The 14,050-nt window shown below is 39.3% G+C and overlaps 1 long non-coding RNA gene across 1 annotated transcript in view; it reads right to left on the bottom strand.

Annotated features, from left to right (window-relative positions):
- Nucleotides 1-9,306, bottom strand: part of LOC131188528 (uncharacterized) — a 30,898-nt gene extending 21,592 nt beyond the window's left edge. Inside the window, exons 1-2 of the long non-coding RNA XR_009152796.1 lie at nucleotides 9,179-9,306; nucleotides 6,855-6,983 (exon numbers count right to left, since the gene is read on the bottom strand). This is a non-coding gene — a long non-coding RNA (uncharacterized LOC131188528). The remainder of the gene's footprint in view (nucleotides 1-6,854; nucleotides 6,984-9,178) is intronic.
- Between the last annotated feature and the right edge of the window lie 4,744 nt (nucleotides 9,307-14,050).

Here is a 14,050-nt window from a genome sequence, read left to right on the forward strand (position 1 = left end):
GTGCATATGCTCTCAGTGTACATAAAAGAAAAGATACCTTCATCAAGAATCATAAGGTACAACACTTAATGATAGACATAGGGTACAAATAAGCAATCAGAAAACAATATCAATATAAATTGTAAGGATACAAGCAACAAAGTTACAGTCATACAGTCATAAGTGGAAGGAGATGGGTGATGGGAACAATGAAAAGATTAATAGTAGTGCAGATTTAGTATTTATTTATTTATTTATTTAATCAAATTTGTATACCGCCCTATCTCCCGAGGGACTCAGGGCGGTTCACAGGCCAATAAAAACATATAAATACAAATTAAGATCACAATTAAAAAACTTATTCTAAAGCCAAATTAATTAAAAATGATATAAATACTAAAACCAATTAAAATCAATATAAATTTAAAACCTAGTCCAGTCCTGCGCAAATGAATAAATATGTTTTAAGCTCGCAGCGGAAGGTTCGGAGGTCCGGAAGTTGACGAAGTCCTGGGGGGAGTTCGTTCCAGAGGGTGGGAGCCCCCACAGAGAAGGCCCTTCCCCTGGGTGTCGCCAGACGACACTGCCTAGCTGACGGCACCCTGAGGAGTCCCTCTCTGTGAGAGCGCACGGGTCGGTGAGAGGTATTCGGTAGCAGCAGGCGGTCCCGTAAGTAACCCGGCCCTATGCCATGGAGCGCTTTAAAGATGGTTACCAGAACCTTGAAGCGCAAACTAGTAAATAGTTTGAGAGTGTTGAGGGAATTATTTGTTTAGCAGAGTGATGGCGTTCAGGAAAAAACTGTTCTTGTGTCTAATTGTTCTGTTGTGCAGTGCTCTATAGCGTCGTTTTGAGGGTAGAGTTGAAACAGTTTATGTCCAGGATGTGAGGGGTCTGTAAATATTTTCACAGACCTCTTTTTGACTCGTGCAGTATACAGGTCCTCAATGGAAGGCAGATTGGTAGCAATTGTTTTTTCTGCAGTTCTAATTATCCTCTGAAGTCTGTGTCTGTCTTGTTGGGTTGGAGAACCAAACCAGACAGTTATAGAGGTGCAGATGATAGACTCAATAATTCCTCTGTAGAACTGATCAGCAGCTCCTTGGGCTGTTTGAACTTTCTGAGTTGGCGCAGAAAGAACATTCTTTGTTGTGCTAGATATCACTTCTGAGCATTTTTTTCCTCTCCCACCCAACAACCCTCCCCATCAATGCAGTTCTACAGATTATATGCTAAACAGTAAATTCACTTAATTTATGAAAGATTTTTTTTTAATTTCACTTAATACTAGGAGAAAAAGACATTCCTTGCATGTTTATAAATGAAAAGCTGGACAAGGAAATCTGCTTTTTAACAGGGCAAAGCAACCTTAGTAGAGTAGTTCTCCTCTGCTATTACATAATAATCCGTTACTGTACTGAAATCGATGTAAAAAATAAATCTATATTAAAAGCCTATGCATCAGTTCTCCAAGTAGGCTAACTATACAGCCATATCAAAATGAAAAGAAAAGAAAGCTTTTGATGCAACAACAACTCAGTTCTCGCAATCTGGAACCATCCAAATACTTTGAACTGTAGCTAACATTACCCCCAGCTGCCATGCCTTTCGTTGAGGTGGCTGGGAATTATGGGGGTTGTAGTCCAACTCATGTATGGCATGGGATAGGAAAACTGAAAACAGCTTCTTCACAAACCTAAGAGAACCCATCTGAAATTATGTTTTATTAAAGCCCTCAGTTCCCTCTTTTGTGACTCATTATGAACTGCTGACTTTCAGTCCAGTTTGGTTTTTTTTCTAGGCAGGAGACAGATGACAGGTCTCTCTCTCTCTCTCTCTCTCTCTCTCTCTCTCTCTCTCTCTCCTTCTCCCTCCCTCCCTCCCTCCCTCCCTCTTTCTCTTTAATGTGCCAATAAATTGACACTTTTGTTGCTGTTTAGCAATTGTTATTTCTCTGGGTATGAAGTTATGTTTGCATTATATTTCTAATTCCTCATGTGCCATCCAGCACTTTGTGTACGGCAGGAAATTATGCCAGCTTAACCTGTATCATTCTCTTTCCTGTCCTCTTCTTTGGTCAATAAGGTTGACAAATGATGCTTACTTGGAAGAAAAAGGAGAACTAACTACTGTACACACAGCTCCCAGAGCCTGTTTCCGTTTCCTGGTTTAAATCAGTCCTCTGGGTAGCACAGGGTTAGTGCTTTTTCAAAGGAGCCACTGAACCTGTGCTCATAAAATAAGATAAGCACTTTTCCGGGTATTAAAGAGTTACCTTGCATTTGTAAGGAGCTCGTATAAGACCAGACAGTATCATGAGATACTGTCAGGAAGACACTTTGTGGATAGATGTCTCTGAGAAAGCCAGATGTTGGACCTCTCCTACAGCCTAAGCCAAAATAGCCCTCATTATTCATTATCTTGAATTGACCAGTAGGTGACTCCAATTCCTAGCAAGGGCAGCAACCATGTTGTCTATGACACCAGCCAAATGATCCTCATGGCAAAAATTATATTGAGATAATAGTGAAGATGCTCCTTTGACATTGGAAGGGTCAGGACAACCTCAGCTATGGGCTGGGGAAGTGAATAAGGCAACATTTAAGGTGATGGCCAATGCTGGAGAAAGTGGCCATTCAGGCATGTTCATGCTGTGGTTAGGGTCAAGTAAGGAAGAGCCCCCTCTTAGAATAGCCATTTAAGTAAGAGATTGAAGGCTGGTATGTGTTTACTACAAAGAGATTAAGAGGCGCATGGAGTTTGGAGTGAATTTTCTTATGGGTTTTTTTGGTAGTTCTCAATTATGATGAGTAATATCTGCATGCACTATGCTTTTTAGAATAGAATAGAATAGAATAGAATAGAATAGAATAGAATAGAATAGAATAGAATAGAATAGAATAGAATAGAATAGATTTTTTTATTGGCCAAGTGTGACTGGACACACAAGGAATTTGTCTTGGTGCATACGCTCTCAGTGTACATCAGGGGTAGTCAACCTTTTTATACCTACCGCCCACTTTTGTATCTCTGTTAGTAGTAAAATTTTCTAACCACAGTAATGTGCCGTGTATCGTCGTCTGCGCATGCCTCTTGCGCATCGTGGATTGGGTTGGGGGGGGCGCCGGTTACCAGCTCCGCTTGTCTGTTACAGTGGGGTAGGGTGGGGGGAGATGCATGAGCTATTCTGGGTTGAGGCTCTTTTGCTTGCGGTCGCACTATAACGCCATTTAGTTTAACTTATGTAACGTGAACTAAACTTATGCCTGGGCGGTACAAATAGTATATTTTCAGAAATTCAAATTGTCACGGGGAATTTTATGAAAACCTAATGAAAATGTGTTTAAATAATATATAAATTTTTAAAAAGTCAATTAAATTTTTTAAAAAAGGAAAGTGCTTCAGTATCGGACAAAACCCCTACCGCCCACCATGAAAACTGGAACGCCCACTAGTGGACGGTAGGGACCAGGTTGACTACCACTGGTGTACATAAAAGAAAAGATACGTTCATCAAGAATCATAAGGTTCAACACTTATTGATAGTCATAGGGTACAATAAGCAATCAGGAAACTATGCTTTTTAAAACTGAGCAAGCTTGGCTTACAGCATTTGGGGGTCATTAATTGATGCAACTGGCATTCATACGACAAATAACCCAAAGTTTCAGTGACCTTGGCAGCACTCAAGAGTAATCAGCCACAAGGTAAGCATGAAATGTTCCCGAACAATGGCCTTAGGCACAAAGCCATAGCAATGTCATCTTTTTCCTTTTCTTCTTAAATGTACTCTGTGTCTAATTCACCCAGTATCTTGCTTTGTTTCCTAAATCCCCCAAGCACTTAGCATTGTCCTGAGTAGCACTTCCAGCTTCTGTCTCAGATGATTACAGCTTTCAAAAGCTGTAATGCAGGTGATCCTACTATTAGTGTGGGGCAGCTGTTTCAGACTACAGATGGGAGGGACAGGGTTGGACCAATAATCTTTGGTGTACATAAAAACATGTGTTCTACTGGTTTATGGCTGTTACCATAGAATGGATCATCAAGTGTTGACTGTTATGTAGGAAACAGCCCTCATGGCTCCAATGGTTTTGGTATCCATTTTTTAAATGAAAGAGCACTTATCTTCAAGCAGTGCTGATAGAAAATTAAATGTTGAGCATTCATGTCTGATTTCTCCCACATATATATTCTCCACATGTGTAATTCTTAATAAAGTTATTGGCAATGATATATGCAAAACATATAAGGATAAATTTTAGGTTCTATAAAATGAAATATATACTTGGGACAGACACATACATAAAAATGTAATTATTTCAGGTAGTTTTACTGAAGAACCAACCAATATTTTTAAGAACATCGTAAATTTTGGACTGAAATCAAAATAGATATGCTTCACCTTATGGAATATTTATTATTTCTAATTCACAATAGAAGCCATAGTTCATTTTTTGTAAGAAGGAAGGAAGGAAGGAGGGAGGGAGGGAGGGGGGAGGGAGGGAGGGAGGGAGGAAGGAAAGGAAAGGAAAGGAGAGGAAAGGAAAGGAAAGGAAAGGAAAGGAAAGGAAAGGAAAGGAAAGGAAAGGAAAGGAAAGGAACGGAAAGGAAAGGAAAGGAAAGGAAAGGAAAGGAAAGGAAATCTCGCCTTCAGGTTTTACACTTTTATTTTTAAAAGGGAGCTTATTTTTATTTTTTATTTTTTTGCCTTGACACATAAACACCAAATGGCTCCACAATTCAATTCAGTGTGAAAGAGAAACAAAGTAACACATTTTGTTTATTTAGGGAAACAACATTTGCTGCTCTTTTACTACTCCCCAGCATATGCAAACACAATTTAGGTAGCACCACTATGCCTGTGCCTTAAGCAGTATACAATTATTTGTGTTTTTTGCAACTCTGGGACATTCACACACGGGAGAAAAGAGCTTAATACTGGCTCTACTCCAGATACAGAGCTGCCCTGTTACCCTTACTCTCCCCCAAGATCCATAGATTAAGGCAGAAACTTAAGGAGTATATGAAATACATGGACAATTCAGTTCTTTAGAAGTGGATCTTTGAACATGCAGCTCAGAGATGGAGGCTGTTTCTAGAAAACTGATGCTGAAGCAATGGATTTAGGAATAAACAATACTACAAAACACCAAATTAGGCTGAAGGGATTACAGATCATTTTTGTGAGGAATTGCTAGTAGAAGTTATATTAGATCTTCTATTTCTTGGGGGATCCTGGTGATAACTAGAGCACCAATTATTAATTTATTTTGAAAAACAAAATAAAACTGATTTAAAGACTATTGAATATCATGTGGTTTTCAGCCCTAATAAACCAAAACATCTTTTTAAATTAGTAAAGATCTTTATGTTCCATATTGAGGCAGACGTTTAAGTACAGTAGAATGTTTATCATCCCGAGTGCATAACAAAATGAGATATCTTCTTGTCATAATCTTTGTCCCCTCTGGAATATCAGAATTTACAGATTATATCACGAGCTGTCTTAGTTAATCCTGTTCGGTTGATTATATTAATAAAGCAGGATACAATGAATGCAAGTTTCTTTTTAAAAAAATACAGTGGATAAAAATTTCAGAATTCACATTAAGACCAACTAACTGTACCAAGCTAGCTCAAGGTTGAAAAATAACATGTAAGTTTCAGAGATCTCTAAAACTCTCCCCTAAGTACAGTAGTAAACAAAGTGGAGGGTTGGATGGATCTCAAGCAGCTGGTGTTCCAGCCCTGAATCTAATTTCATTGTTCTAAAAGAAACAGGGAGTTGATTTTAGGCATTCAGATTAGATTCTGCCAGAAGCTAAAATGGTTTCCCTGGGAATCTTCTCCCGAGGATTTGAGGGATCAAAATCAGGAAAAACTATAAACATTGATCCCACAGAAATGCAGCTGTTAAGTCAGCCTAAATTTTCCTTGGGCTAAAAATACAAGCTCCTTGGTGAGTAAAAGTAGAACTACAGAGAAACATAACAAAGCTGAACCTAACATACTTATTGTAGGAAAAGAACATTGTTAATCTAGGGTAGCCAAAAATCAGAGAATCTAATAATGTGTTTAATGAAAGCATATACCTTCAAATAAAAATTGGTAATCACACACACACACACACACACACACACACACACACAATTTAAAAAAAATATATAAAGCATTCCATCTTTCTTATGCAGTGTGTCGTCTGGGTACATACATCTCTATGCTACATCGTTCATAAAAAGTTGGTAATTCCTAATGAGGGGTAGGTAACAGATTCCTTCTGATTTCTAGCATGCTTAAAGCTCCAGAAGGGTTGGGCTTCTTTTCCTGGAGTCCAATGTCAATTTTACCCCATTGGTAAATGAGCAATAGTTAACCATGTCTGAGCATCACAGTTTCTATAGATTTGAGTAGAAAAAGGAAATAAACACTGAACACTAAAATGATTATTTTTTAAACTGCTTGAGTCAGCTGGATCATGTTTTTCTGTGTGCTAGGAATACTAATCTGTATTTCCCCTATAATATTGATCCCAAACCGACAAGAAGGGCAAGAAAATGGCAGTACTGAGTATACATTTTCAGGCTGAATGATATCAAGACAATACCTTTTGCAAGTGCTCTCTCTGTTTTAAGAATTTCAAAAATTTTTTGTGTGAATTTTCATAAAATGGTTTGAAAGGTCTATGATGGCATGAGTTAGAATTTATCTGCTCAACCAAATCACCATTTCTCTAAATACTACGGCATACTTCTTGCTATTTTAAAAATCTCTAGACATATTTTTTGATAGGTATTTCAAAAGACAATCAACATTCAATTGTCAGAAAGCTTTTGAGAAGTAAAGGTAAAGGTAAAGGTTCCCCTCACACATACGTGCTAGTCGTTGCCGACTCTAGGGGGCGGTGCTCATCTCCGTTTCAAAGCCAAAGAGCCAGCGCTGTCCGAAGACGTCTCCATGGTCATGTGGCCGGCATGTACGTTTTAATAATACAGATGGGTTATCTGTGAGAAATAGTTACGTCAATGTCAATGGATAAAGTTATTTTACTTCAATTATTATGGTAACATAAGAAGTTGTACTAAACAGGCCCAGATTCAAATCCACCCTCAGCCATGAAAATTCACTGAGTGACTTTGAACCAATCACTCTCACTCAGCCCAACCTATTTCACAGGATATTTATTACACAAATTAAATGAAAGAAGTCCATATAAGTTACATTTTTTTTCCTACAGAAAGGCAGGATAATGAAGTTAACAAATAAATAACATTGGAGGAATATATAAATCTGAGTGAATATATATGTGAATAAAGAATTTATATGAATGAATGTGTATGGATAAATATATATGAATGAATGAATGAATGAATGAATGAATGAATGAATGAATGAACGAACGAAAAAACTTAAAGCTTCCTGGCTAAAAGTCTAAAGAGATGTTACTAGACATTAGTGGATCAATACAATTATTCAGCATAAAAAAATCTGTTATACTGCTTTTAAGTCTACTTGAAAGGTCTACTTCAGTGGAACATAGAAAACCCTGCTCTGAGTGGTTTAATCATTTCGTAACACCATTACAAGGTGTTTTTTTAATTGGGCAGTCTACAAACTGAATTAAATAAATTTAGATATAGGAAATGGAACAGGCTGATTAAATAATCAGCAAAAATAAATGTTACATTCTAGGAGCTAACTATGTTGAAGTGTTGCAGACACATTTGAAGTATAAACTGACCTCTTTTCCTAAAATCAGCATAGCAGTTCATTTGACAAAGAAAGAACTCAGCTAAACTTAAGAGTTTGGAGAATTATCTCATTTTAGAAATTCCCCAGAGACCAGGTTTGTACTAATATTATTTGCCTGTCAGTGCAGTGAAAACCTAGATTTCTATACTTTAAATGATAAAATGGCAAACTATTGTCAGGTTCGCTGTCTAGAAGTTCCTCTATAACTTACCCATTGAGAATATTAGTGCCACTAACAAAATACACCTTGGTGTGGAGCTGTTTCATACTACAGGACTGATCCATATGGTTTTAATATTGCAATAACACTACTGTAGCATGTCTGTCTGTCTGTCTCTCTCTCTCTCCTTCCCCCTCTCCCTGTGTGTGTGTGTGTGTGTGTGTGAGTGAGAGAGAGAGAGAGAGAGAGAGAGAGAGAGAGAGAGAGAGAGAGAGAGAGAGAGAGAGAGGGGGGAAGCCAATGGGCTGCTCAGTGACTTTATTCCTATCATTGTTAGCAATGTGTAGCAGGTAAAGTGCCTGCTTTATATACCTGCTGCTACAAGACATTGTGTGTCTAAAGAAGCTTCACTTTAATTTCATATTTTTTTCTATGTAAAACAATATCTCTCACTCAAATGTGGAATGATTTGCTTTACTGCAAACTGATCCACTGTAAGTAACATTTATGGACTTTAACAGGAAACATAGATCTTTGCAGCTTCCAAGACGCTTTGCTTTGGATAACTAAATTAGACATTTTCTCTGCTTAGACAAATAAGAACAGGAAGTCTCCTTCTAATAGCATGCACCAAGGGTTACTAATCTGTTTGTGCTTTAGTTATCCATCTGTAAAATGTTGTGAAGACAGTTATATTAAGGCTGCAATTTGAAAGCATTTACTTTAAGTCCATATTACTTCTCAATTAATGGAACTTACCCTGTTGTTAATGGTGTCAGTTTCATTTTAAAATAAACTAATGTTTATATATATATATATTACAAAAGCGAAATGCAAAGTCTAAAGTTTACTGCTGTTTTCAAAATCACTTATCATTTTTTCTTGCAATAATGTTACCATTTTCTCTAATAATTCAGAAAATAAATCATCATTCTTTTTATTGCTTTTCATAAATCATATGTTCCTTAGGTGACTTTTTAAATGCGCATGCATGTACACTCATATACGCACACAAACTCTTGAACTCTTGAGTAGGTTATAGGAACTGTTGAGAAATATATGAGCGGGAACATTTTGTTTCAAAAATTTAAGACCTGGAGATAAACAGTAAAACTTTCTCTTACTCCCTGAGTCTAGTTTAGATAATACAGAGCATTTTTGTTATGTTAACTATTGACCGGGAGAAGCCATTAGATAACTACCGTGTTATTCAGAAAATAAGGCCAAGTCTTATTTTCTTTTAGACTCGAAAATAAGCACTTGGGCTTATTTTTGAGGTGATCTTACTTTTTTTGAGGCGCAGCAGGCTAGACTCGGTGAGCTGGACACACATGGATGCACCGTCGCCTCTTTCCCAGCATTAGGCTCTTCTCCAGTGAGTCCTTCCTTCTCATTAGGTGGCCAAAGTATTTGAGTTTCTTCTTCAGGATCTGGCCTTCTAAAGAGCAGTCAGGGTTCTTGACTGCTCTTTAGTGTAGAAAAGAGCAACAAAGATGATTAGGGAACTGGAGGCTAAAACATATGAAGAACGGTTGCAGGAACTCGGTATGTCTAGTTTAATAAAAAGAAGGACTAGGGGAGACATGATAGCAGTGTTCCAATATCTCAGGGGTTGCCACAAAGAAGAGGGAGTCAAACTATTCTCCAAAGCACCTGAAGGTAGAACAAGAAGCAATGGGTGAAACTAATCAAGGAGAGAAGCAACTTAAAACTAAGGAGAAATTTCCTGACAGTTAGAACAATCAATAAGTGGAACAACTTGCCTGCAGAAGTTGTGAATGCTCCAACACTGGAAATTTTTAAGAAAATGTTGGATAACCATTTGTCTGAAATTGTGTAGGGTTTCCTACCTGGGCAGGGGGTTGGACTAGAAGACCTCCAAGGTCCCTTCCAACTCTGTTGTTGTTATTGTTATTATTGATCTCCTCTAGGATTGACTGGTGTGATTGCCTTGCATTCCAAGGGACTCACAGGAGTCTCTGCTCTTTGAAATAAGATTTAGTGTTTGATGTGCCCTTAAATCCTTTTTGACTCGTATCAATAGATATTATTCCTAGATCTTCATCTTCTCCATGATAATCTATCACTAACCTATTCTTTCAAGTCTCTCAAAGTGCACCTATTGCTACAATAAATGAGTCCATCCACCTTGGTTGTCTTTTTCTTCTCTTTCCTTCCACCTTTCCCAGCATTAGAACCTTCCCCAGACAGATGGGTCTTCTTCTTAGATGTATTCATCATTTTCCTTTCCTGTTATAATTAAATGTTTTTATTTTCATTGGTATAGTGGCCATCTCACCTAAGTGGCTTTGAACAGTTCACAACATTATAAAACAATAACAAGATAAAAGCAGGTTAAAACTGTTATACGAACATTAATAAAGCCACATTAAAGCAAAATTTACTCTCTGGAACGAGCTTCCCCCAGGTTTACGCCAAATACCTGACCTTCGGACTTTCCGCCGCGAACTGAAGACACACCTTTTTATCCGCGCGGGGCTGGCTTAAATTGAATTTTAAATGTTAAATTTTATTAATTTTAAAAGGGGTTTTTTAATGTATGGTAAATTTTTAAATTTTCAGGCTAATTTAAATAAGTTTTTTAAATTTCGTTTTAATTGTATTTTGTATTGTTCGTTTTATTCTGCCTGTACACCACCCTGAGTCCTTCGGGAGAAGGGCGGTATAAAAATCAAATAAATAAATAAATAAATAAATTAACCACAATCAGTGAAGTCCATATTTTTAATTAAAGTTGGTTTATATATTTTACCAGGATGTCATATTGATTTAGCTTGTACTGTTGTGATTTGCTACAGTATTTGTGAGCAGTCCAGAATTAGAATAACAGAGTTAGAAGAGACCTTAGAGGACTTCTAGTCCAACCCCTTGATCCAGCAGGAAGCCCTATTTCAACCATTTCAAATGGTTGTCCAGTCTCTTCTTAAAAATCTCCAGTGTTGGAGCACCCTCAACTTTTGGAAACAAGTTGTTCCACTGATTAATTGGTCTAACTGTCAAGAAAATTTTCCTTAATTTTAAGTTGCTTCTCTCCTTGATTAGGTTCTATCCATTGCTTCTTATCCTGCCTTCAGGTGCTTTGGAAAATAAGCCCTCTTCTTTGTTACAGCCCCTTAGCTATTGTAACGTTGCTGTTATGTCATCCCTAGTTGCTCTTTTCATTAAACTAGACATATCCAATTCCTGCAACCATTCTTCATATGTTTTAGCCTCCAGTCCCCTAATCATCTTTGTTGCTCTTCTATACAGTCTTTCTAGAGTCTTTTTTATATCATGGTGACCAAAACTGGATGCAATATTCCAAAACTGGATGCATATCCAATATTCTTGGTCTTACCAAGGCATTATAAAGCAGTATTAACATTTCATGTGATTTTGATTCTATTCCTCTTTTATTTTTTTTATTATTTTATTTATTTTTATTTTATTAAATTTTTATACCGCCCTTCTCTCGAAGGACTCAGGGCGGTGTACAGCCAAAGTAAAAACAAAGATATATACAGTTTAAAACAACAATTAAAAAGAGCAAATTTTAAAGGCCGATTATTAAAATTTAAATTAAATTAAAAAGTTAAAAAATATTAAAAACCCAATTAAAATACATCACTAATTATGCCAGTCCCGCTTTAATGAATAAATATGTTTTGAGCTCACGACGGAAGGTCCGAAGATCGGGCACTTGACGCAGACCGGGGGGAAGTTCATCCCAGAGCGTCACTGCCCCCACAGAGAAGGCCCTACTCCTGGGGGCCGCCAGCCGACACTGTTTGGCGGACGGCACCCTGAGGAGACCCTCTCTGTGCGAGCGTACGGGTCGGTGGGAGGCAAAAGATAACAGCAGGCGGTCTCGTAAGTACCCGGGTCCTAAGCCATGGAGCGCTTTAAAGATAGTTACCAAAATCTTGAAGCGCACCCGAAAGACCACAGGAAGCCAGTGCAAGCTACGGAGCAGCGATGTCACGTGGGAGCCACGAGCGGCTCCCGTTACTACTCACGCAGCCGCATTCTGGACTAACTGCAGCCTCCGGGTGCACCTCAAGGGCAGCCCCATGTAGAGAGCATTGCAATAATCCAGCCTAGACGTAACCAGAGCGTGAGTGACCGTGCATAAGGCATCCCGATCAAGGAAGGGACGCAACTGGCGAACCAGGCGAACCTGGTAAAAGGCCCTCCTGGCGACGGCCGCCAGGTGTTCATCAAAAGACAGCCGTCCGTCCAGGAGGACACCCAAGTTGCGAACCGCCTCCTTTGGGGCCACTAACTCGCCCCCAACAGTCAGGTGCGGATGCAGCTGTCTGTACCGGGAAGCCGGCATCTCCAGCCACTCCCCCTTGGAGGATTGAGCTTGAGTCTGTTTCTCCCCATCCAGACCCGTACAGCTTCCAGGCACCGGGACAGCACTTTGACCGCTTCGTTGGGGTGGTCCGGGGTGGAAAAGTACAGCTGAGTATCATCAGCGTACAGATGATAACTCACCCCGAAACCACTGATGACCTCACCCAGCGGCTTCATATAGATGTTGAACAGGGTGGGCGAGAGAATCGACCCCTGAGGCACCCCACAAGTGAGGCGCCTCGAGGACGACCTCTGCCCCCCTGTCAACACCGTCTGCGACCGGTCAGAGAGATAGGAGGAGAACCACCGATAAACGGTGCCCCCCACTCCCAATCCCTCCAACCGGCGCAGCAGGATACCATGGTCGATGGTATCGAAAGCCGCTGAGAGATCTAATAGGACCAAGGCAGAGGAGCAACCTGTCCCTGGCCCTCCAGAGGTCATCCACCAACGCGACCAAAGCCGTCTCCGTGCTATAACCGGGTCGGAAGCCGGACTGGAACGGGTCCAGATAGACAGTTTCCTCCAGGTGCCGGGGGAGCTGCCATGTAACTACACTCTCAACAACCTTCGCCACAAAGCGAAGGTTGGAGACTGGACGATAATTACTCAAAATAGCTGGGTCCAGGGAAGGCTTCTTGAGGAGAGGTCTCACCACCGCCTCCTTCAAGGCGGCGGGGAAAACCCCTTCCATCAAAGAAGCATTTATAATCCCCTGGAGCCAGCCTCGTGTCACTTCCTGAGCAGCCAGCACTAACCAGGAAGGGCACGGGTCCAGTAAACATGTAGTTGCATGTAACCTCCCCAGCAACCTGTCCATGTCCTCGGGAGCCACAAAAACAGCCTAGGACTCTGTTGGCTTTTTTTGGCTGCTGCAGCATACTGCAGGCTCATAGTTAAATGATTGTCCACTAAGACTCTAAAATCCCTCTCACAGTTACTACTATTGAGCCAGTTACCACCTATTCTATACCCATAATGGCTTTTCTTCCCTAAATATAGTTTACTTTTTTCACCATTGAATTTCATTTTGTTAGATAGAGCCCAGTGTTTATGTCTGTCAAGTTCCTTCTGTATCTTGTATCTTCCAGAGTGTTGGCTATTCCCTCCAGCTTGGTGTTATCTGCAAATTTGATGAGTTCTCCTTCTATCCCCTTGTCTAAATAATTGAATATTGAAGAATATTTAGCTAAGACAGAGCGATGGGGTATCCCATTGCATCCTTCATGTAGATGCAGTTCTATAAAGGACTACATGTTGAACGCAGTTGCTCAGCCAGTTATGAATCCATCCCATGCTGTTTATCCCACATTTTTCTAGTTTATTAAGTAGTAGGTTTTGGTCTACTTTATCAAATGCCTTACTGAAGTCCAAGTAAATCATATCCACAGCATTCCTCTGTTCCACTAATTTTGCCACTTTGTCAAAGAATGCAATAAGATTTGTCTGGCATGATCTGTTTTTGACAAAGCCATGTTGGCTTCTGGTTGTGACTTTGTTTGCCTCTAGGTGTTTGCTTGATTATCTTTTCCAGACTCTTTCTAGGTATTTATGTCAGGCTGATAGATCTGTTGTTATCGGGATTCATTTTTTTCCTTTTTTTGAAAATGAGAACTACATTAATTGGAAGCACACTGTGCTAAATTGAATTAAATAATAAACATAAGTAAATAATATCTAAAGCTGTACACATTTCTTCCCTTTAAGGAGAGGCAGTCATAAGATCTCTAACATAGTAAAAAAAACATTTTTATTTCACTTTTTCCACATGCAATTAAATATTTTCAATAATGCATTCAATGA

This window comes from Ahaetulla prasina, chromosome 1, assembly GCF_028640845.1.
Source record: "Ahaetulla prasina isolate Xishuangbanna chromosome 1, ASM2864084v1, whole genome shotgun sequence".
In the NCBI taxonomy this organism is placed as follows: Eukaryota; Metazoa; Chordata; class Lepidosauria; order Squamata; family Colubridae; genus Ahaetulla; species Ahaetulla prasina.